General features: G+C 42.3%; 1 protein-coding gene across 10 annotated transcripts in view; it reads right to left on the bottom strand.

Moving 5' to 3' along the window:
* The window catches only part of Rbms1 (RNA binding motif single stranded interacting protein 1), a 218210-nt gene that overhangs the window by 64561 nt on the left and 128153 nt on the right, over positions 1 to 25496 (bottom strand). The window lies entirely within an intron of this gene.

Here is a 25496-nt window from a genome sequence, read left to right on the forward strand (position 1 = left end):
TCTTTGGGACTCTGGTGTGAGCACATGGAGTGAGGCTTCAGAGTCAAAAAAGTATGTGTGACTTGTGATATGTGCTGCATTCTGCTGCGATGCTGACTGAACACTCTTAGAGGAGACTGGACTTTGCCTTTAAATAGTCAGCTGGTACCTGGAAGATGAGAAAGCCCCAGTGGCTTCCTAGACCATCTTTCTGGCTGGACTTCCTTACTTTGCATTACACATTTACCAGTTACTATAAATGCTATAACTGATTATATACTATAAATACTATAAATGATTCTGCTACAGGGACACATCTCTCAGAAGATTATTTTGCCCCTGGTGTTTTGTGTAACATGCCACTTGTTAGCAGTAGCTTTTATTTTTTTATTTTTATTTTTTTGAGGAAGATTCAGTTAAGATAAATTTCACTAACAAAAGGCTACTCAGAATCTATGCAATCTCACTGAGTCTTTTAGAAACAAGTCACTATCTCTTGATTTCACAGGCCATTTTGCTAGTTTTAGTTCTCCAGCATGGAGAACATGAAATGAGACTTACTTTGTCAATGCTGGACAGACTGATGACGTAGGTACTGACTCACCACGCTTACGGAACTTCCGTGTGGGAGACTATGAGTTCCTTCAGTTATCATTAGATAGCTACATGAAGTTCTTTAATTTAGTTGTAAATGTTTGAAAACACATGACAAAGTTAGATGTAAAAATCGCACCTTAGATATTGCTTTCTAATGTCTTATTCACACAAGTAGTTATGGTGAAACATGAAGCAAAAGAGAAATCAAAATGTGGAGACAATTCTAAGGCCATTTTGGTGTACCTTGCTGGTTCAGTTTCTGAAGGACGCGGATAGTAGCAGGCCTCCCTCATGAGGCACACTCCCTCCTAGATGTCCCTACGTACTAGAAAAGAGTCCTCAGAAAATACCCAATCAGCACGTCTCTTTCTGTGGTAATGTAATGAGATTTCTTCTTCCTCTCTTCAGTTCTGCTTTCTTTGTAGACTCCAAACTCCCCACCTTACAGAGAAGACAGGGTTCCCTTGACCCTTGCCAAGGGGGGAATTCTTGCCTCTGTGGTAGACCCCAGGAATCAGCTTCAGTGTGGTGACTGAGCTGGGACTGGAAATCTTCCCAGGCTGCAGAAACAGTGAATGTCTAGTAAAGAGGAAGTGGTGGCAGGGCAGAGATTATGGAGAAGCATTTGCCACAGCATCATTTTTAATGACTAAAAAAAAAAAAAAAAACCCTGGAAATAACCTGAGTATGTAGAAATCATTAATAAGTTCATAGTGTGTAGTGCCTACTCAAATAAAATTACTATAGGTTTTTGAAGAATATTTAATGACATGGAAAAAGTCTGACTATTCTATTAAGTAAAAACAGATACATGTTCAACATAGTTCTAATCTGATAAAATTACTACTCATCTATCTGCTTATACATATACATATTAAGACAATGCCTCACTCTATAGCTCACATTGGCCCTCAACACTTATTAGCTCTGAAGTGCAGGGATAACTGGTGTGTACATATGCACATCCATCTACTCACACACACAAACACATACACACACTCCCCTGACTCCAAGAAACTGGTGACTTTACAATCATATAAGAGCACGTTTATGATCTAACATTTTACAAAAGGGAAGAATCAGCAAGTGAAATAACACTAAACTACTATGCACTTAGGACTGGGGTAAGGACCAGGATTTCAGATATGACATCCTAGTTAGTGGTCACTGGTCTATGTATTAGCCACTCCTCTAAGACATGGGTTTTTCTTTCTAAGCTTTAAAAGAACCTATGTATGTACGAACATTCTTATGAATATTCCAGTTTTCTGAAAACTTTAACTTGAAAGTTTTGCCTGTTCATGAAGCAGTAGACACATATTCATTTCTTCAGTTTGGAACCCACCATGAAGATTTCCTTAGGGACTGAACCACAATGCCTGACCATACCAGAAGAAGGCTACTGACAAGCTGGATGAGAAATACTTCAAATTATCCAAAGAGGAGTAAAGCTGGGCTCAAGAATTCTTCTGTACAGAATCAGATTTCCCATGAACATTCCTAAAGGAAAAACCAGTGTGCCCATCAAAGGACCCACTAATAAACAGTTGCTCTGCATTTCCAAAATTCTCTGAGTATCATTACAGGGGGAGGAAAGTGTAAATTTACACTGTAGGGAAACTTGTTAGCGTGGGGCCACATTTTGTAGTCTCGCTCGCCATCGCCACTGATAGACATGGCTTTGTCTTTGGTCTGTATCTGGAACCTGAACCAGAGCAGTGGGCCCTCAAGTTCTGGTATTAAGCCCACCGGATTACTGGTTCTCATTAAGATCAGTGTTGCTGGCTCACACAGAGTTATGAATGTGTATTACTGCTATTAGGGGAAGCTCTGACCTCTGCTCTGAGGCACCTGGAGTAGAGCTTAATTATCACAGGGAGAAAATGGGAGTGGAGAGGGGAGGAGACGGCTTCTTGTGAGGCGTCTGTGATTGTCAAGTACTCCTTGATAATATCTGCTCTGCCATTAGTGGAGTAATTACAGAAAACCCCTTACTAAAATCTAAAAATAGTTCACCCAGAACCTGAGACCACAATGTATCTTTTCATGTGTTTTAATTCAGCAAATTATATGCTATATTTTTCAAAGTTCTAGAACATGAGCTACAAAAAAATTGAACCTGAGTGAAATCAGGCTGACGTTTAAAACAGCACTACAGGACCTGCCAATGTATGTTTAAAACTGCATATACAATCTTCTATCCTAACACTTGCTGTCCAAATCCGCATTCATGTCTTCTGGGGATACTACTGGTTATTTCTGATTGTCACATAATAAACTTTGATAAAAGTAATTAATTAGGAATGCAAAGATCTTAGAACTTAGGTAAGGGCTTTTAGTCAAGTTTTCTTATTTGAAAGTTGTATTTTTAAAATGTCAACATGAAATCAATGAATTGATTCACTTTGATATTTCAATTACAAAAACTACTAATTATCTTCCAGTCCTTACAGCAGCTAGTAGGTAAAAACAGGTGAGCAGTAAGTAGGACACTGGGGACCTAGCGGCAGGTGTCCCCACCAAAAGAAAACAGTTTGTCCTGCAGGAATTGTAACCAAAGACTAAGCATTTACCTTTCTGAATTCTTCCAGGTTGGCTGGAGCCAAAGGCAGAAAGCAAGAGACTTATTTCTTCATGTCTTCCTGTACCTAGGATGTTCTGATGAGCACTTTAATCTATTATTCTAATATATGGAAATAACTTAGGTCTTCTACAAAAATGCGAGCTATTTCAAAGCTCACAAATTTTAGTTTTTGAGATGTGTACTGAAATGGCAAAACGTTTCTGAACAAAATCATTTGAGAACTCTATTCAGGGCCCACTACATGTCAGCAATCAGTGTAGATGCCAGTCAGGACAGAAAAGAAAACCCGGTATTACGAGACAGTTGGGTCAACGTCAGGTACAATGGCCAAACACAAGCTTCTCAAACACGCTTTCATGTAATAAGCCTCCCCTTGATTCACTGCCATACTATGCATCTCTATTTAAATGCCATTTTAACCTTACTTTGTTATCTACACTTCAGACATTCGTGAAATTCGTGAATGGGCTCCAGAGACTCTCTCTGTCCGTGGAGCCTTCTACCAACATGAACAGCACCATCATTGGCACAATGCCTGATGAACAGTTAGGTGTTCAAAAATCAGACCAGACAGGTGGCCCATCATTACCTCTTAAAGCACAATGGCACCAATAATATTTTACAGGAACATCCAGCTATGTGTGTTGTGAGGCTGGGGGTCTATGTGGCAGCTAGGACACATACAGTCACAAAACATAAAATAGAACATTAGCATTCTTTCCCTATCTTACAAAAATGGCCACTGAGCCTCAGGAAAATTTGTTCAAAGTCACATGGTAGTTCCATCAGGAGTGAAAACAGAACCTTGTTCCTCCTTATTGCAAAACCCCATGCTAAGCTGACACCCTGTGGGACAGTCAGGCTCTGAATCCTAGCAGACAGACACAAGCCAGCAGCAGCTCAGGAAAGAGGCCTCAGCAGACATTTCCACACCTTGACTTCGTGGTTTATGGAGAGCAAATGGAAATACAGAAGGTGAAGGAAAAGGGAGCTAACAGCATTTAAAGGCAGAAAGCTAGCCACAGGCAGGGTGCTAGTGTCCCAGTACTGTGCTGAGCTCCTCCAAGGGGAACTGAAACCACCCACTTCCAAGAAAATTAAGAGACTTGAAGTAGGGGACATCAACTCAGCTTCCATGTAACATAATCACACTTCCATTTAAGAAGCTTGAATGCTTACTTAGTATGTTGCTCTGGGTTCATTTCTATCCAACCCTTGGAAGTAACTGGCAGATCCAAAGCCTGCAATTAGGCATTCTGATTTTAAACTAATTTCAAATCAAATGCTTTGTCTTTTACTTATTCTTGGAACAGACATATATAGGCAAGTTACCTCCTTCCCCTCTTCCCCCTTTTCTGGTTTTTCAAAACAGGGTTTCTCTGTGTAGCCTTGACTATCCTTGAACTCATTCTACAGACCAGGCTAGCCTTGAACTCACAAACTCTGCCTCCGAGTACTGGGATTAAAAGTGTGCGCTACCATCACTGGCTGTAAGTTACAACCTTAAAACTCGATTAAGGGATCAGAGACACCCCTAACATCCTGCCCTGGTCAGGTGCTATGTATGTTCTCAGTTCTGGATCTCTTTGTGTTGGGTTCTTTACAATTCTTATCAAAGACAGGCTACAAGACTATTCACTGCCACAGTTCTTTAGCACGGACATACTAGTCTAGATGTGAGTCTGAGCTTATCCAGTTCCTGGCATGATACAGAAACAGTAGGCAGTGAGCAGCTAGTGGGCCTGCCTGATGTTGCATGCAAGCCTAATTGGTCTGATCGTTCTTTCATAGTGGTCTACTTTGCTATTTTCCTAAGATGGGCATTTTGTTTACCAAAACTATAGAAAACAAGAATCTGAGCACACACACAATTACCATAGAAAATATCCCAATCACCTTTACACAAAGTCAGGCTCAGCCTGAGCTGCTGATGCTGTAAAGCTGGCTCACATCTCCACCCTGCTCATCTTTTTAAGCACACCTCACCACCATGGGAATAGGGTGGAAGCAGCAGCCACCAAACTCAAGGCTGAGAGCTCAGTCATATGACTCATACCATGACTGGATCTTCCATTTGTTTTAAGCTAGTCTTCAAAGTGTAGATTTTGAAAGTAATTCAAAGCAAGGAGAGAGCTGGTGAGGAGAAGCCAGTGTTTTTATATTACCCACTAACAAAAATCTCTTGAACATTACAGGGTTTCAAACAAAACTCCTTAAAATAACTTTCTAAAACCACCATTTAGGTTACTTAATAAACTTAAACACAATGTATTGTTTTATTGTTTATTGAATGTATTTATATTGAAGTATACTTTAAAAACAAAATATTGCAAGAAAAGTTGACAAAATAAAATTGTTTCCTAGAAATACTGGGAAAAATGCCTTTACTATCAGCAAAACAAACAATAAACAGCCACCACACCCCATAAAACCAGTATAAAAGTGTGGTCAGAGAGTGAGCCTGTGTGTTTTAAATTAAGTATCAGGGCTAGTACACAGCACAGCTGGTAGACTGCTTGCCTAACATGTGGGATACCCTAAGTTGAACCCTACTGCTTCCCCAACTGGGCATGGTGAGACATGCCTTTAATCTCAGTACTCAGAAGATGAAGGCCAGAGCATCAGGATCAAGGGCCCTTCAGATACACAGGGACTCTGAAGCCAGTCTAGGCTACATGAGATTCTGTCTTAAGGACGGAAAAAAGAAAAGGAATGAGTATCAGAGAAAATCTGATGACTGAACTAAAGGAAGAAAACCGCTTCCAGCATCAATGCAGAAGTGAGGCCAGGGATGTCTTTTCCTTTCCAAGGGCCAGCAATTCATCATTTGGAGTACAAGAGAAATAGTCTATTGTCTCTGTAGATCTAATAATTCATGAGGTTTAAAGTTTCATTGAAAACCTCAACATCATTGCTCACAAGGTACTTTGAACCACATAACAAACCAAAGTAAATCCAACCTTGTCCAAACACAAGGTCCTCATACACGCTTTTATATAGCAAGTGTTCACGGTCATAACACCACACCATGCTTCTTTATTGAAAAGCTTTCGTGACCTTATTTTTATCCCTGCATAACATCCATGTGCTATTCAGTGATGCAGGAATATCACCACAATAATGGATTTCATTGACAGGAAAGATCAAGTGAGATTGCAAAACTAGAAAATTATTCTAAGCAGAATAGTGGTGAGCATAAGACCATAGCAAGACTAATTAGTTTCTCCCTAGAGGTCAACAAGGACTAGACACACAACCAACCCACAACAGTATGGATGAAACCAACTTCCATGTCTACACAACACTTTCTACTCATAGTACATATAATTGCCAGCTATAATTTGACTGATCTATAAAGCTGTATTAAAGCATTTTCTCATGTATTGTCACATGAATTATGTTTCCAAACTAAGAAATTTCATTGCAATCCATGATCAATTCATTTAACCCAACAACATGCCAGAGAGGCTGCAACACTCTTGACCCTGTTTGGATGGCATGTTTATAATATAAATCCCTTTCATTATCTCAATCTTAATTTAAAGCTCATGGTTGAGAAAGAGGCTAAAATATGAAGTAGGGTTGGGGATTTAGATCAGTGGTGGAGTGCTTGCCTAGCAAGCCCAAGGCCCTGGGTTCGATCCTCAGCTCAAAAAAAAAAAAATGCAGTAAAAAATAATCAGACACTTTCCATTGCGGGGAGAATGGGGGAAGGGTAATGGGGGGGGGTGACTAAGTCTGGGCTTTCACCCTTTGAGAACACAACAATGGCCAGCATAGTAATTATCTCTAATGTTATTACTTAAAACAAGTTTTTTAAATTGTTACTCAATTAAAGATCATTATTCTATCTCTGCACTTAATATGCAGAGAAAAAGGAAGCTATTATATAATGACCTATACCACCTAATATTTTGTTGACAACACACATTTGATGCCCCAGTGTTCTCTGTAAGACATTTCAAAAAGCCGACCCACTTAAAATTGTGTTAATAAGAGAAACACAAATATTTCCAGGTGACACTTCTCATTACTTTCTTTACAAAAATAAAAATTGTGTATGTTCTAGTTGGGGTTTTCTATTGCTGTGATGAAACACCAGAACCAAAAGCAAATTGGGAAGAAAGGGTTTATTTGGCTTACCCTTCCACATTGTAGTCCATCACTGAAGGAAGTCAGGATACGGCAGGAACCTGGAGGCAGGTGCTGATATAGAGGCCATGGATGGTACCACCCACAATGGGCTGTGCCCTCCCCTATCAATCACTAAGAAAAGGCCTTACAGTTGGATCTTATGGGGGTGTTTTCTCAGGTGAGGCTCCTCTTCCTTTTAGGTAATTTTAGGTTGTGTCAAGTTGACATAAAACTAGCCTGCACAGCATATATCCATCTTACATACATTCAAACATATAAGCTTGTATGTACACACATGTGTGCATATACATGTGACACACAGGAATCTGTACATGAATATGAGTTTCCCTATGCATGTACACAGTCTCAATTAGTTTACAAAGCAACATAGAGTAAAGATAAAGATCTAAAGAGCCCTTGACAAGGACACATGACACAAAGACAAAACCAATGCAGGAATGGAATGGCTTTGATGGGAGTCTTTTGTTTTCAAGGTAAGATTTCTCCCTGTGGTGGCTGAGTCTGAGGAGTTTGTTTATCTAATGACTATCAACTGGGGCTGATCAAAGACAGGAAATGACCTGGAGACAAAATGCCTCATCGACAAGAAGCCTATCCCAAGCTGGTCTACAGCACACACATAATTTGACAATGAGTGGTCCTGACCATGTCTTTCAAATAAAAGTAAAACTGCACCCTGAATCATGTACAAAGACAATGGATTTCAAAGTATCCTGTCGCCTTGAAAACCAACAATAAGGTAAAATTCCACAATCAGAAAACCAGATTAATTAATTACCATGTATTTCTTGGCAATACTGGAAGATAGTCCAGTTAGTGATGACTGGGATTATTAATGTTTCATGCGTGGGGGGGGGGTAATATAAAAAAATCTGTAATCAGTCAAGGTTGTAGTTCTGTAGAAAACTCCTGTAGCCCTTTCCTTCTCCTTGTTTTGGATCAGAGCCAGAAGGAATGTGCCAGAAGGAATGTGCAGGGAGTTGTGAGCAGCTTTCCTCTGGTATGCTGACTGATGAGTTACTTGTGGCAGGGCCAAAGCCAAGCAGGCAGTGTCCTCATCTGCATGTTAGCAACTCCACTGGAAGAGGGGAAGGGAGCTAGCATGTGGCCACTGACTGCTGTTTCCTGATCTCTGGTTCAGTCTGCTGATGTCACCAGGGAAGAGTGGGCAGCTTAAAGTGGCCGGTTCCTTGTTCATCATCCTTTAATCTATTTAGTTATTGGTGACTTGCCTTAGGACCAAAATTAATTGATGCTACAGAAATACACATAACAAGATAACAGTAAGCAGAAGGGAAAAAAAGGATGAGGGAGAAAAATATATATGGTGAGGGATGTCAGAGTAAAGTCTTCCTTCACCAAGGCCATTCCTGACACTGAGTAATCCATATCTACAGAAGCTTAGCAAGGGGAATTGGTTGATTCTATTTGGCCATCAAGATATACTTCCTATATAATTTGGGCTCTAAACTCATACCCAAATCTTCCTTAGTGACATATACAGAGTCATTCCATTTATTAATTAAAAACTACCTACCAATACTTGCTTATAAAAAATTGTGTGATTTTTAATATTATTCAAGTATGTGTTCAGTGTCCATGGGTGTCCATGTGTGCACTGCTTGCATGTGTAGGTAAGCTGGATGACAACCTTGAGTGTTGTTCTCAGGAACAGTGTCCACCTCCTTTGAGATGGGGTCTTTCATTGGCCTGTGCTCACCAGTTATGCTAGACTGAGTGGCCAGCAGGTCCTGAGGACCCACCTGTCTCTACCTCCCCAGTCCTGGGATTAAAAGGGTACAATCACACCAGGCATTTTTATGGGGTTCTGGAGACTGCACTCCTGGCTTATAGTCAGATACTTTACTGAGCCATCCTCCAGCCTCTGCACAGTACAAGTATTAGAGGGTTGTATCTTGACAAGTGAGCAATACCAGGAGAGGAGAGTGTGAATCCCAAGCTTAGATGGAGGCAGCTGAGTTTCTTCACAGGGTGGCTAAGGTGGGCTGCTTAGAAGTGAGATGGAGTCTTAAGAATAGATGGAGGGAGTCAGGGGCCAGCTGGAGAACACATGTAGATCATGTAGATCTAGTGTGCGATGAGCACTAAGGAGTTCTCCATCGCTGGCATCAGAGAGTGGAGGAGAGGTCTGGGGAGAGGGCAGAGAGCAGGCAGGGCCCACAGCCATAGTCATCTCTGTGGAAGTCTCAGTGGAGGAAAACAAACGGTGTGAAAACACCACATGGACTGCACCAAGGCTCTGCCTTGCCGGGAACAGTATCCAGACCCAGAGCCTACCTGTACCTTCTGTGCAGATATGGACAGCAGTGGAATAGGGAGATTTCAGGCACATGCCCAGAGACGTTTATCTTTATGGCTCATCTTGGTAAAAAAAACATGCAAAGACATGTTCAGACCGGGACAAGTCTACAACCGTGACACAGTGGCCCCAGCACGCCTGAGACTGCACTGCTGTGCAGTTACACCTGTGCAGAGGGAAAGGCCGTTAAGGTGCTACAGTAATGCCTGGAAGAGTGTTACCTTGTTCTTCAACATGGCACGAAAACTCTGCTCTCAGCATCGCTTGCTGGTGGGGCTCATGCATCAGCCTCTGAGTACCAGAGGTCAGAAAACCGTCCAATCTCTGGGAAGATCCAAGGCAAGAGCTCTGTGCAGATGCACAAACAATCCTGGAAAACTCAGAATTCCAGCCCACAGGCAATTCACAGGCTAGAACCAAGAATTCTTAACTGTGATTATATTTATTTACTTTCTGGGGGTGGGGAGTGGGCAGGATCCTGCTATGTACCCCTGGATGGCCTGTAACTCACTATGTAGTCTAGCTGGCAGGAATGTTGGGATACAACGGCCTCTGCCTTCTGAGTGCTGGGATTAGAGGTGTGTGCCACCACATCCTATACCATTGTGATTATTTTTAAAAGGTAAGTAAAATACAAGTGAAATAAACCTCAGGGGCTAGAACACATGTCCTAGCCAGGTTGTTTCCTGCCTTGAAAATGAAGAAGAAAGGCAATGAAGTAACTCAAATACAAGTGAGACTGAGTAAAATCACACACACACACACACACACACACACACACACACACACACACACACACACACACTTCTTCCTTTCACTAGAGATGTCAATCAAGCTACGAGCCTCTGTGAGTCACAGTTTTGAGTATTTGCCAATTTCAATGATCACTGACAATCAGGGAACTGTTGTGCATCTACTCATTTCTCTGAAGGACCCTTAAGAGAAAAGATCAGATTTCCTTTCTAGAGGAATGGCTGGCCATCAGATGTTTGAAACAGCACCGGTATTCCCAAGGAACCACTCTGATAAGAGTAATGATTGCTATACAAACTGACAAAAGATGATGACTAAGCAATGTTCCTTGTTCAACAACTTCAGGGCAAGTAGTCAGAGAGCAAGGGAAATAGTTATGTATACCTCCTCCCCTCAAAAGGTCAAGGCTTCTGGGAAATATATGTGTAGTGACACAGGACAGAAAGTTAAAGGTAAACAGAAAGTAAAGTCAGGACTACATTCCGCCACTAAATCAGATAGGGATTCCTCGGGACTGCCAACACCTGCTTCATCTCAGTGTTTGATAGTCAAAAGAAGGAAATACAATTACAAAATTGAGTGTTCACTGGAGTGAACCCCTGAGCCAACGGGAGTTCTGATTTTCTCAGCTCTATAGACACAAGGTACTTCCTCAGGGTAGGCGAGTGGTGGGTGTGTCTTTCTCGTAGTAATACCCTGTGTGCAAGGCCAGTCAAATGACTGGGGCCTGAAACACATATACATAGTTTTAGGGTTAATATATAAAGCTATGATGACTTTGAATCCCTCAGTGAAGTCTACGGTCCCTGAAGTGATCATCAAAACAGGCTCTGGGTGGGTACTATATCATTGATTTTCTGTGTTAGTATTACCTACTAACCTTTAAATATGAAAGATGACAGGAAATGGGGATAAATGAAAGACACACTTTAACACACTGATGACTGCATCTATATTAAGTTGCTTCACGTGCCGATACTGGATGAACATGTTTCTTGCTGTCTCTTTGGAACATTTGAACTTATACATGAGTCACTGAGAGAGTTTACTCTGCCTTAGTATTTTTTTTTTTTTTTCATTTGGTGAGTTCAAGCCTGTACATGTTCATTCTTATAAAATTGAACCAACGACCTACATACACATGACTCTCAAACAAATACCAGGCCAGAAGCAGGTACAACTGGTTGGCACAAATGCTCCGAGCATCCAGGAACCAGTTGTATAACAGAGGATGGCCTGCCAGTTGAAGCATGACTAAGTGACATCAGGGGCTGACATGGGTTCTAAGTTTTAGGTGCTCCTGTCTGACTTTTGTGTCTGCTGTGAAGCATATGAAGAACTGTGTTATTAGGAATTTGTAGAAACAAAAAGTTCTCATTGTGTCCACCTTCTAGGTCAGACCAAAGCAAAAGTCTACTAGGAAAATGAGATCAACAGCTGTCAATTGCTGCATTTTAAAACTGCTCATGCATGTGATTGATGAAATGGAGAAATAAGTTAGACATGTTACACTTCGCACATCATTGTATGGCCACCGTCACCCAGGAGCCCTGATCTCAGATCTGTGAGTTGGGCTCACTGACAAGTTTATAAATATTGCACATTTCCACTTACAAAATATGACAAAGCCACTACTTTTAAACATTTTGTGTGAGCTTTGGCTTACTATTTCACTTTACGGGGGCAGGGGGGACTTTTCTATTTAAAAAAATGAAAAGAACAACAACAGAAGTAAAACCTGGTTGAGACAGTATTATTGCAGGCCTAAGAGGCCGTGAGGCTGAGTGAGCGTCACCTTGACAACAGGCACTGGCCGTGGAGTGGACAGTTCCGTTCCTGAGAAAGACTATTTCACACTTAGGAGCAAGGGCTCAGCTGAGTGTTTGTTTACTCAGGAAATGTAAAGCATCAAATCAAGATCAGTTGTTTCAGAAGACACAGAATTGGTCCTGACCTGGATGCCTCCTAATCCAGCTTTCTCAGTTATAAACCAGAAAAGCCCTTAGTCAGAACCTGTTCCTGAGAGGCTTTAAACAAACAAACAGTCTCATGACAGCAGAACACAAACCCAGGCCCCCAAATATTCAAAGCTCTTGAACTCCTTTAGTCCTGTAAGAACTGTGCTGCAGACACCATCATCCGGGCTTTCAGGGAGGAGAGCCGGGCACACAGAGTTAGGCAATTTACTCAAACAAGGGGCCCGGCTGGGAGGAAAGCTGTGCTGTGTGGCACTGCCTCTCTCCGCTGACTCAGAAGCTAGCAGAGTCTGGGCACGCACCCCTCCTTTCTCTTCTTTCTTTAAAGGGCTGAAGGGGGTGGGACACAAACACAGACGCCATCAAGAGGAAATTTCATAGTCTCATCAAGGGGCAGACCAAGTAAGCACTCCTCCTCAACAACAAGATGACTAGGAGATAGAAAGTTCTTGATTCTAACTAGAAAGGGTAAGAGTTCCATAAATTTTTAAATCAAATGCTCAAACTCTTTTGCTTCAAAGACCTGAGCCAAAATTAATTAGTATGTCTTTTAACAGTGAATTGTGTATTATTGAATGTCAATTAAAGCTAATGAATGAAAGGATGGTACGGGGGATGTCTTAAAACAACAAAACACAGTCCTCCCTGTACTGATGACTCACTGATCCCCCCACCAATACGACAGTCTGCAAGCACTTAACACTAATGTACAATATGCATGTGACTTCCACCCTTCATCTCCTGATGACTGATCACAACTAATGCAATGGAAATGCTCAGTTATTAGTTGCTATAACATACTTCTCAGAGAAATGATGGCAAGAGAATGTGTACACATTCAGCACAGATGCAACCTTTTCTTCAAACATTTTCAATCTGCTCTTGGTTGAATCCACGGGCTGGTGAAGCCACACGTATGGAGGGCTAACTACATGATCTAGTGAGCTACATCCATGGAGAAAAAGCTACACATGAAAGAGCAATGATGACTTCCTCATTGGAGACAAGCATCTAGAGATGGTCCTGAAACATATTGGAAGAACTCTTTATATGCAAATGTTTTAACAGGCTTCATTTGCTCCCAGGACCAGAAATGACTGCTTCCTCTTTTCATCTTTAAAGAAACAGCCCTTATGTCATAACAAAGGATTCTTTGTAATTCTGGAAAGCTAAATGTGTGAGTGTGAGCACTATGTTTTGATAAGGGGTGCCCCCCATGCAGAGGCATATTACACTTTATAATAGAGATGGGCATACGCTACAACATAAACTGAAAACAAGAAAGATGCTGGTTTGGACCCCATAAGCAGTTTAGGCCAACCTAAGTCTGGCATAGCCCAGATGAGTGGGAGAGCAGGCAATCAAGGGAGGAAATCAGCATCCCCTGGTAGAGCTACACACATGGCCAGGGCTGTTCATATTCTGAGTCTACTTTCTTGCTAATTCTAGGTACCCTATTAATGTTCTAGGTACCCCATTTATATTCCAGGTACCCCATTTATGTTCTAGGTATCCCATATATGTTCTAGGTACCATATTTATGAAGCTGCATCTGCATTTCTTCCTGACCAGGTTTCTCTCAAAAATTTCCTCTCAAAAGTCTCCAGTTTGAAGCCAGATGATCCTACTCAAGGAAGCCGCCAGGCTTCTGGTACTCAAAAGCCAAGGTTCACCGAGTTAATCCCTTGAAACTCTACTACAATATTTTGGTTTGGAGTTTCTGTTGGTTATTTTTGAGCTAGGTTTTGCTATGTATGGCAGGCTCAGTAGTATAATCACTATGTAACCCAGGTTGGCCTCAAACATGTACCAGTTCTACTTCTCAAATCCTGAGATTATGGGTACGCACAACCAAGTCTGGCTCTACTATAAAATGTTCAGAATAATTTCTGGAGAAACATAAATCTTACTGTTACTGGCCTCTCGGCTAAAGTTCTAACATACCAAGTGGTCAGTGAGCAGTTCACGAGCAGGTCACTTACTCCAGATGACAATCATGATGTTTAATTACAAGTCTCTTTTCTGCACTGAAGATTCACCTGTGTGGAATTGGTGGTTTAACCTCTTCCCATTTAGGTACCACACTTCAAGGACACAAACTCATAGAGCAAACAGGCACCCAATTTCAAAACTTTCACCGGAGAGTGGGCAAGTATTTCCAGCAACAGTAAAACTAAGTGCTATCTCTTGATCCCCGTATCTGTAATGATACCACCCTCTCTGTTTTCTAGCCTGGAATCTTAGGGTCATCTTCTAGTCATCTTCCTTCTTAGACACACCCTCTATTCCACAGTAGGTATAGCCCTGAGGTGGTCTGTATCCCCTCCCTTCTCTTTTCCCCAGTGTTCAAGACCACCCACCACAGGTCCCCGACTCCCCACCACACACAAAACCAAGCAGGCAGATGAGGAGGTTCCCTCTTTAGTCTCGGGCCTGGGCAGCCTACTGCATGAAGACTCATGCAAAGGCTAGCTTTACTTGGTCACCCTATTACATGAGATCCCAGGAGCAGCTACAGCTCTGCATTCTGTTGTACATTATTGAGTAAGACCCTCCTAGAAGGCAGGCAAACGTGTCCTAGTGATTGTCCAGCAAAATCACCAGCATGAAGCTTATAAATATTTGCTAAGTTAGATAAAAAGGAGATGGCATCCTTTACTTCTGCTGAAGAATGACTTGATCTGCTTTAATCAAACATATTATTCATTCATAAGAAAATTATAATGTTCCTGCAAAGTCCATTATTTTCAACAGTGTCAGGATCTGTCAGACAATAATCTCTAAAAAGAATGTTTCTTTTTATCTAACTCTCCCAGGCATCAAGCAAGTAAGATGACGTACCTTCTCTGTGCTGTGTAATCTCAGGGTGGTGCACATTAGCTGACCATGATCTGTGTCTCAGTGACTAGCTATGCACCAGGGGATTGCTCTGTTAGATGTCAGGAGAGACAGATCCTGCTTCTTTTCCCAGGCCTCTGCTCTGAGCTTTTGATTCCGCTGACTGTTTAAGTGGACTTAAGGAGGCCTGGTTTTTCTAAAAACCTTGCTAAATCTATCATGGCTCTTTCAGGAGCCTTCAGGAATGAGTCTCTGTGGGTGGTGGCAAGTGGAAAAACATAGGCCCTGAGGATGAGGACCAGCAGACAAATGTATTCAGTGCACTGCCCTTAGAGTTTTTACAGTCAGACTAGTTGGAGTCCAAGTTTTGACTCAACTGTGTTAGCTGTATGGTCCTGATCAATAAGAAAGAGGTCTCCTTCAACTTCTTAAACCTAGGCAGTATTACTGGATACACATTATCTCTAAAAACTAAGTGAGTCATTCTGCATACCAACCAGCAAAGAGCAAGAATTAGATAAACTGTGACAGCTAGGATCATTTAGGCATTTATATGTAACACATGGATTTTCCACATATGTTTTCTCAAACTTATTTTTGATTGACCCATAATAACTAAGCACATTTGCCAAGTGCTATGTGATGTTTCAGTGTCTCTACATAATGATCTGCTGAGTGTAACGATCGTATCCAGCACCTTAAGCATTCAACACAGCTTTGCGATAGGAATGGCCAAAGGAAAGCTTGAGAATATATATTTTAAAAGACACCATACTGTCAACACTAGTGACCCTCGTGTGTTATATCAGACCTTATTCTAGCTCTGTACCCACAGAACACACCCACTCCTCATTCTTCTCTCACCTTCCTAAGTATATGAATTGGAGAAAGGGTGGGGTTGTAAATTTCTGAGATTCATGGCAACTCAATAAGGAAACTCTAAACCCCATCATTACTGCCAAATACAGACTTTAAAGGCTTTTGACACCCCAGATGACAATACATTTCACCCCAGATGACAATACATTTACCTTCATATACTGGTTAAACACCTCCAAGGCACTGCTACAGCAACCCAAGGTTCGCATGAATAAACAAGGAATAGGTGTATAGCAAATACCATCTATGCTTTTGGAGAAGGACAGACTGAGTTTGCACATCTGTGTGGTTACGATCATTTATTTGTTCAGGGCTTCCCAGGTATGTTCTGCTAAGGCTAATGCTGAAGCTGGAGTGTCAGCTGCATACGTAGTTTGGACATTATAGGGGAGGATGGCTCTTTATTATCCTAAGAAGCACTCTACCCTCAAAGCCAACTGGCAAAAAGAAGACTTGGTACCCAAGTTTACCAGTTATTGACAGAGGATAAGTTAGAAAATAACCCAACAGATTTCTGCCAAAATGTCCAATACACGCACATTGTAGGTACTTGGGAAAACATGAACATTTGAGGCTTCAGCTACTTGTGACACTGAAGCTCTACAGGCCACTACCATGTCTAAATTGTGCTGCAGCACTACCTGAATTGCAGGCAGTCTTAGCAGAGGGAGGCAAGTCGTAGCCCGAAGATGGCCAGCCTGGTCACTCAGGACCTGTATTTCAGTAAGGTTTCACTCTGTGTTTGTGAAGGCAACTCTCAAGAATTAAAGGCCATGTCAACTCCAGAGAATTGCCTATATCCTAAAAATAAACAGTTCTGTCTAAAATCAAAGACATGGTAATAGAGGTCAAAGCGAGATAGTTTTCTATTGGGAAACTGTATTTCCTGGGGATTTTTTTTTTCCCTAATACTACAGCTATTTTTGTGAAATCCAACAGTCTTTAGAGCACATTAGTAAAGTATCTGTTGCACATAAAGTGTCTCTTACATTTCTAGAATTCTCCCACAGGAAGCAGGAAGGCAGCACCTGAGGTGACTAAGTACATGGATGACCCAGAGATGAATGGGGGAAGAGGCAAGGAAACACAATATTGTATCCAAGTTCTTAACTCTGCTTTGACTAGAAAAAATAATGATGAAGATTATCTATCTTTCCTAGTCTCATATCCGGCATGTGTTCAATTCTTCAACTACCGGGAATCTCAGATGTACTGGCCAGGAGGGCAGAGTTAAGTTACAATTCCTAAGGCAATATTTTGGCTTGGTACATTGGCATTTCTTCATAAAAATGAAGAGATAGAGTCAGAACAGCTGATGGGGGGCTCGGGTGCCCTGGCATGAGGCCTCACTGCAGTGTGTGCTCTGTGTTTCTCTATTATGCTAATGAACACAGTCCTAGAACTATTAGGATCAGTATGCCACTTTTTAAAACTTGGGAATCTTCTAGCTAAAACAGCACTCTTGAGAGGCTAAAGACCATTTTCAAGGGACATATTTAATCAGAACTATTTTCCTAATATCTCCTGTTTCCCCGACCTTCAAAGAAATATAAGAAATGAAGTTTAAAGGTTTGGTTTTCAGTAGAGACTTGGAACATGGAAGCCTAAGAAACCCCAAGACATGAAAGGTGACAATAAATAATTTGTTTCTATTAATGATGCTACAAAGCAATGATGGTGGCTGGAACCTACTCATTTTAGAATAAAACAACAGCCACTAATTCCCAGGGTAGAGGAGATATATGCTCTAGTTAGAGGTGATGGAATACAGAGAGAGCATGACTACGCCAGGTCCCCATTTTGTCTCCTTAGCTTCCCTTATGTATTTAGACAATGAGAGCAACTTAGAACCTTCTGCATTTAAACTGTTTTTTAAATTTTTTTTTATTACATGTGTGTGTGTGTGTGTGTGTGTGTGTGTGTGTGTGTGCGTGCCTGTGCACATGCATGGTGGTCAAAGGACAACTTTCAGGAGTGGGTGCTTTTATACCACTATGTAGAACCTGGGGATCAAACTCTAGTCATCAGGCTTGGTGGCAAGTGTCCTTACCCACTGAGTTATCTGCCAGGCACAAATTACACCTTTTTAAAAATCAGTGTGTGACAAACCAGTGGTTTCCAAACAGTGGTTTATTTGCCTTATTTGTGGATCCCATTGGGAAAGTATGGTCACCATGGGAACACGATGGGATGCTGGAGCTTTGGTTCCAAGAGGGAGCCCTTAACAACTGATGCTTTTCTGTGCTCTCTCAGCACACCTCAAGCTTTTCCTGTACCAAGAGCTAGGGTCTTACAGTCATCTTCAATCAGGCTCAAATCTCAATGTTCCCGTTGGCAAGACATGGCCATATTCCATACTGTCCCATGCCATAGGCCATGGACATACCCTGTCATATTCCCTACTGTCCCATGCCATAGGCCATGGACATACCCTGTCATATTCCCTACTGTCCTAGGCCATACCAAGTGGACATACCCTGCCATACTCCCTACTGTCCTGTGTCATAACAGGTGGACATACGCTGCCATACTCCCTACTGTCCTATGTCATAACAGGTGGTCATACCCTGCCATACTCCCTACTGTCCTGTGTCATAACAGGTGGACATACGCTGCCATACTCCCTACTGTCCTATGTCATAACAGGTGGACATACCCTGTCATACTCCCTACTGTCCTGTGTCATAACAGGTGGACATACGCTGCCATACTCCCTACTGTCCTATGTCATAACAGGTGGTCATACCCTGTCATACTCCCTACTGTCCTATGTCATAACAGGTGGACATACCCTGCCATACTCCCTACTGTCCTATGTCATAACAGGTGGTCATACCCTGTCATACTCCCTACTGTCCTATGTTATAACAGGTGCACATACCCTGTCATACTCCCTACTGTCCTATGTCATAACAGGTGGACATACCCTGTCATATTCCCTACTGTCCTATGTCATAACAGGTGGTCATACCCTGCCATACTCCCTACTGTCCTGTGTCATAACAGGTGGACATACCCTGCCATACTCCCTACTGTCCTATGTCATAACAGGTGGACTTATCCTGTCATACTCCCTACTGTCCTATGTCATAAAAGGTGGACATACGCTGCCATACTCCCTACTGTCCTATGTCATAACAGGTGGTCATACCCTGTCATACTCCCTACTGTCCTATGTTATAACAGGTGCACATACCCTGTCATATTCCCTACTGTCCTATGTCACAACAGGTGGACATACGCTGTCATACTCCCTACTGTCCTATGTTATAACAGGTGGTCATACCCTGTCATATTCCCTACTGTCCTATGTCATAACAGGTGGACATATGCTGTCATACTCCCTACTTTCCTATGTTATAACAGGTGGTCATACCCTGTCATACTCCCTACTGTCCTATGTTGTAACAGGTGGACATACCCTGCCATATTCCCTACTGTCCTGTGTCATAACAGGTGGACATACGCTGTCATACTCCCTAATGTCCTATGTCATAACAGGTGGACATACCCTGTCATACTCCCTACTGTCCTATGTCATAACAGGTGGTCATACCCTGTCATATTCCCTACTGTCCTATGTCATAACAGGTGGACATACCCTGCCATACTCCCTACTGTCCTGTGTCATAACAGGTGGACATACCCTGCCATATTCCCTACTGTCCTATGTCATAACAGGTGGACATACCCTGCCATACTCCCTACTGTCCTATGTTATAACAGGTGGTCATACCCTGTCATATTCCCTACTGTCCTATGCTATAACAGGTGGTCATACCCTGTCATACTCCCTACTGTCCTGTGTTATAACAGGTGGACATACCCTGCCATACTCCCTAATGTCCTGTGTTATAACAGGTGGACATATGCTGTCATACTCCCTACTTTCCTATGTTATAACAGGTGGTCATACCCTGTCATACTCCCTACTGTCCTATGTTGTAACAGGTGGACATACCCTGCCATATTCCCTACTGTCCTGTGTCATAACAGGTGGTCATACCCTGTCATACTCCCTACTGTCCTATGTCATAACAGGTGGACATACACTGTCATATTCCCTACTGTCCTATGTTATAACAAGTGGTCATACCCTGTCACATTCCCTACTGTCCTATGTCATAACAGGTGGCCATACCCTGTCGTACTCCCTACTGTCCTATACCACAGCCCCTGGAATCCTGTTCACAGCTCTCATAGAGGTCACATCCTCTCCTCTAAGCAGGCCTTCCTTCTTTGCTCACACCCACCATCCTGGAGAGAGGAAAAAATGGAGGAATTATGTTTCTCCTCCACTCCAACAGGAGCTAAGTCCCCTGTGAAGAATCAACTCCAGATCCTTTAGCTTCTGATCCAAGGTACAGACACATGTTCCCACCAGAGTCATCTTCTTTTTCTCTGTACTCACTCACCAAGAGCCCTGGGTAACTAACCGAAACTGCAGGCCACCCAACTGTGCACCAATAAGCCTCCATTCCCTTTTTCCTCTGTGCATTCTGTACAGCCAGCATCCTCATTCCTCTGGAATTCTTCTCGGAGCCCGAAGGGCAGGAGCAGTGACCCTTCCTGACAGGTTCTGTGTCACTTGAGGCCCAAATACTGTCTCATTCCTGGAAACTACTCTGTTGCCCTCATATCATGTTAACATGAGTTTTCCTCCAGTTTTCTTGGGCAGCGCCATAGGGAAAAAATGTTTACTTAATTCTTTCTCAAATGATGGCTGGCTATTTCTGTCTAGTTCTGTTGACTTGTCTTGCTTTTCTAATTCACTTTCAAAGAACTGTAATGTATCAAATCACCAGGAAAACTTGCAGAGAACCAACAGCAAAGAGAGAGAAGATCAAAATGCATTGGGTATCAAGACCAGTGAAGGAAGGTGGTTCTATTTCAAGGACGCCCCTTTTGATTAGTAACAGTTGGCATGTCAGAAGACAGATTCAGTTCCATGCTTAGACAAACATGTTTGACTACATTGGAAACAAACTGGAGTGCCAACGAATGAAGGAAAGAGGTGGGTAAGTTTAGGCAGGAGAAAAGCAAAGTGGCAGGATAGGAACACTTTGGAAAATCCATTCAAATTCTTTTTGAATGCCCTTCACCTCAAACAGCTCCTTGAGACAGTGAGCTGCAACAATCTCTCAGCCAGCTGGCCTTGGCTCCTCCAGGAAATCAGGATGCACCATGGAACAAACTGTTTACATTTATTTGTTTAGTTGGCTTGAGAGACGCTCACTGTAGTCCTGGTGGCCTTGAACCCCTGCAGCTGCTTCATACCTTCCCCTCCCAAAATGCTGGGCTCACAGGGACAGATCGACAGACCGCCATATCCCACTTCAAACACAGTTTGTAAATCTTCTAAATAAAAGCATGGACAAAATGGAAAATTTCCCATGCCGTAGTAAAAATAATAACCAGGAAGGAACAAGGAAAGGTTGTGTGACCCTGAAACCAGCCATCTACAAGTACCCCAACAAAAGCCCGAAGGAAGAGGAGGCTTAAGCTATATTTATTCAAACTACTCCCTTGCTCCCCCACCCCCCACCGCTTTCAAAATCACAATCTGGTGGGGTTCTCTTCTCTTTTTGAAGGTAAGATTACACACACTTAAAGCTTTTCCTAACAGGATTTTGACAAAAAGAAGGAATAATATTTACTTAGTGACACCAGTGCTCCAGGGACTGACTGGGTCAGCTGTCTTCCCCTTAGAGGTCCTTTTGCTACTCCAAAAAATGCGAACTCCAAAGTGGGCCAAAATCTAAATTTCTTATTGCACATGGGCATTATGCCACAGTAGAAAATCCCACATCTAATGGTATGTGGTAGGTCATAGCCAAAATGCAGACACATTGAAAACAATGTATAAAGTTACTTTCATGGTATGTGGATGTGTTTATAAGAAACATAACTAAATTTTGTGTATAGACTTGAGTCCCTTCCCTGAGATATCTCATTGCACATATAAAGATATTCCAAAGGCCTGAAACACAAAATACATCTTGTCCCCAGCACACTAAGTGGGGAGATATAAACTGGATTTCAATCGTTTTTTATAAGAACTTTGTAATGGAAGCACTGTTTGACCTACTTTTCAGGCTATGGACTAAAACACTAGATATCTACCTAGCCCTGGAGTAGTAGATAGCACTGGGGTTTCAAAAGCTTGCAGCCCAGACTATCCTGTTTTTATAAGCTAGGTGTGGAATCTGCAGCAATAAGACACAATTAGCATGAGACATGCTGTTAAATCATGTAACAGGCATGTGGATAGCAGGATAGTATGGGAATAAAATGCAGACTGTGAGCGGTGATACAGGATAAGTAAAGAAGGTGCAGAGTTCTTAGCATGGTCCAAGCATGAAGGAGCCAGGGAAAACTTGACCATGGCCTCATAGAATTGAGGGGGAAAGTGGAGAGAAATTTTAGGTGAGGTGGCGATCAGAGCACATGCTCTTTCCTGTCACACCAGAGGAAAGCAAGGAAGGAAATGCCCCACGATGCATGAGGAGAAGGGAAAAGTCAGCTGGAGACCAAGGAACACTTGAAGTCAGGAACAACCACGCCAAAGCTTTGCAGTGGAAAAAGTCAACTGGATAAGTCGCAGTTTGGAGGTGAAGAAGATACTAGTGAATTTGGGGCTCAAATAAGATACTCAAGCAGAAATATATAGTAAGGTGAAACAGCGGAGGACACAGACTTAAAGAGAGATGGGCAACAGTGACAGCATGACACAGAAGACAAGGGCAAGGCAGTAGCAGCTGAGAGCCTGAACGTGTGAGGAAGAAAGCCCCTAGAATTATTAATTCAGCGCAGGACTAGGAAATCAAAGAACTATTTTACTGATATATAATCAGAACACTCAAATGGATATTTGATTGGTTTGGTTCCAGAAAATGGAGAGAATTAAGACTATCTGTGGCCCAGGTGTAACAGAGTGGTCCTTTCTGCTACACAGGCCACTTCATCTCCTCAACATGATGGGTCTCCACACTGATCATGTCTTTTTCAGTAGATGGACGGAGGAACCCTGCAGCAGCCTGGAACAGTTACAAGCTCCCTGCATTTCTATCAACACTCCACAATTCAAAGGTTTTTTACCTAGAGCTTGTTGGCATCTTTCCGAAAGTACTCTTGGAGTTGTATTTACTCACAGTCCACATCATTTGACCATGACCACCATGCCCAGGGACAGGTCCTCCTTGCCAGTCTTCAGTTGCCTAATCTCACTGCCTTGCCAGCTGAAGTGCTATGGTCCACACACACCCCCCCCCCCCCCCCCTGACCATGATGTGGTCTACAACACCCAGTGTCAGGAGCTCTGAGTTGGGGAGGCTGACTTTTACCACGAGAACTCTTAACACCACACCATTTATCTTTCCATTTTCATTTCCCCTAATCTCCCCATGTTCTACTTCCAAAACCTCCTTTGTTTTCCTCTCCTTTGTATAAAATCTTTGTCATACTTGCTTCTAAGCTCCATGCAAATTTAGTATGGAACAAACAGTCTTGGCATCTTTTCCCATTTTTCAGACAGCTGGAGCTGATCCAAACTTCAGAAGAAACGGATCATTTATTTCAACTGTGGCTGTCCCGCTACCCCCATGCACCAGCCCAAGTCAATTTGCAATTAGTGCTAAGCTTGCACTTCTAAAATGCTTTCCCCCTGTCAGGAGGTATAGTTTTATCTACCCTTCCTGCAAAGTTTCCCATACTTTTCTGTAATCTCTATGCTTAAAGGACCTCCTAGGTCCTAAAGTAAGTCACTTTACTTAAAGTTCGCATCAACTTCTAAGTCACCAACTAGTTATGCTTTATCAGAAACTAAGTTCGGAGTTCAAGTGTCCCTTTATGTCTTTTTCTATACTGTAAGACACACACGGTCAGCAAGTAAGACCCTGTATTTACTCAATTCTCTGTGTGAAGTAGAATGGAGCTGATAGTGGGTTTTGAGGCAGCATCCCCTATCAGTGTTGTGTCTTGCTTCTGTAGATACAGCTGCCAAAACAATCACCAGCATTCAATACCCAACCTGGGATCTTGCAAGAGTCTTCATTTATAAATGGCAGGACAGCTAAGTTACTGCTACTAACGGTAACAGCAAAGAGAACAATGGTTACACATATTAAGAAAACCTACACACATCAAAGATATCAACAACAAAAACGGAATAAATGGTCTAGGAAAAATGATAATGCATTCTATCATTTTTAGAAAAGGATTTGGTTCAATTAAAAAAAAAAAGAAACCATTGGCCCTATTGTTGAAGTATACTTCTAGTTTATAAAGCATGGCATATGGATCTATTACTTTATGGTGCCTGTGCTGTCTCCTTGACATCAACTCTTACATAACTTAAAACGAGCTGAGGAACAGTTTCCTTCTGGGATCCTCTCCTTTGATACCTTGAGACAGAATCCGCTTCATCCCCTTGTTCCTATGGCATATTTTTAGCTTCTTAGACTCTCCGGCACTCTATCCACCTGCAATTGTGCTGCAGAAGCATCAGAAGATGCCAAGGAAAGGCCAGCAGCAGAAAAGAGAGCAAAAGGCCTATTCGTGGTCTTGACGGCTGCAGCGCATGCCTGGCAAGGTTCCCTGTCTCCAGCTAGGCCTGACAAACTCCCAAGGGCTGGACTTCCTTTCCGACCTCAGTGTGGGACATGACTGCACTCTACTCAAGTCCAGGAGGATAGGGCAGGAAGGGTGATGGGGAAAAGGCATGATAGAAATGGCCTTTTACATGACCCTCCAGAGCCTGGAGGACCACCACTTATCACTCCGCCCTACTTCTCAAACAAAGCAAACCCAAGGCCAAATGGTAGCTATTGCCTCGGTTTGGAAATACAGCTCATTAGTTTTGAGTATTTTTTTTTTTTCCTTAAAAGAATGAGTAATGAATCTGGGCTTTCCCATGGACTGGAGAAATGAGATGCTGTCAAGCAAGACATTTTGAAGGAATAGGCAACATTCTCTAGTAGAAGGCTCCACGCAGTTATGCAAAATTTCTTTTTGTAAAAGGCCATTACTGTCCTAGGATACATACAAAGTGCTGTTATGTGTAAGCATTCACTGCTCAATGAGATCTGATGTTTTTACTTCTTCCACAATGATATTTGCTCTCCAAGGTACTTCTGGCTCCTTAGTTTAAATTAGTATTTTGTTACTTAGCTGCGATAAGGTAATTGCAATGGAATAAGACATTTGTATTCTATTCATCGACATTAGTAGAAAATGCAAATTTACTTTGGAACCTGATGCGCATGCATCTGTCTCTTAAGATGCAGGAAGTGGAAGTGTTCTTATTTCCAAAGGGAAACTAGTGAATGATCTGCACTACAGAGCTTCAGGTGCTTATGAAAATAGTGGGACACTATCCCAGCAGGAACCCAGAGCTAACACACACTCAAGGTGAAGC

This window comes from Onychomys torridus, chromosome 4 (genome assembly GCF_903995425.1).
Source record: "Onychomys torridus chromosome 4, mOncTor1.1, whole genome shotgun sequence".
In the NCBI taxonomy this organism is placed as follows: domain Eukaryota; kingdom Metazoa; phylum Chordata; class Mammalia; order Rodentia; family Cricetidae; genus Onychomys; species Onychomys torridus.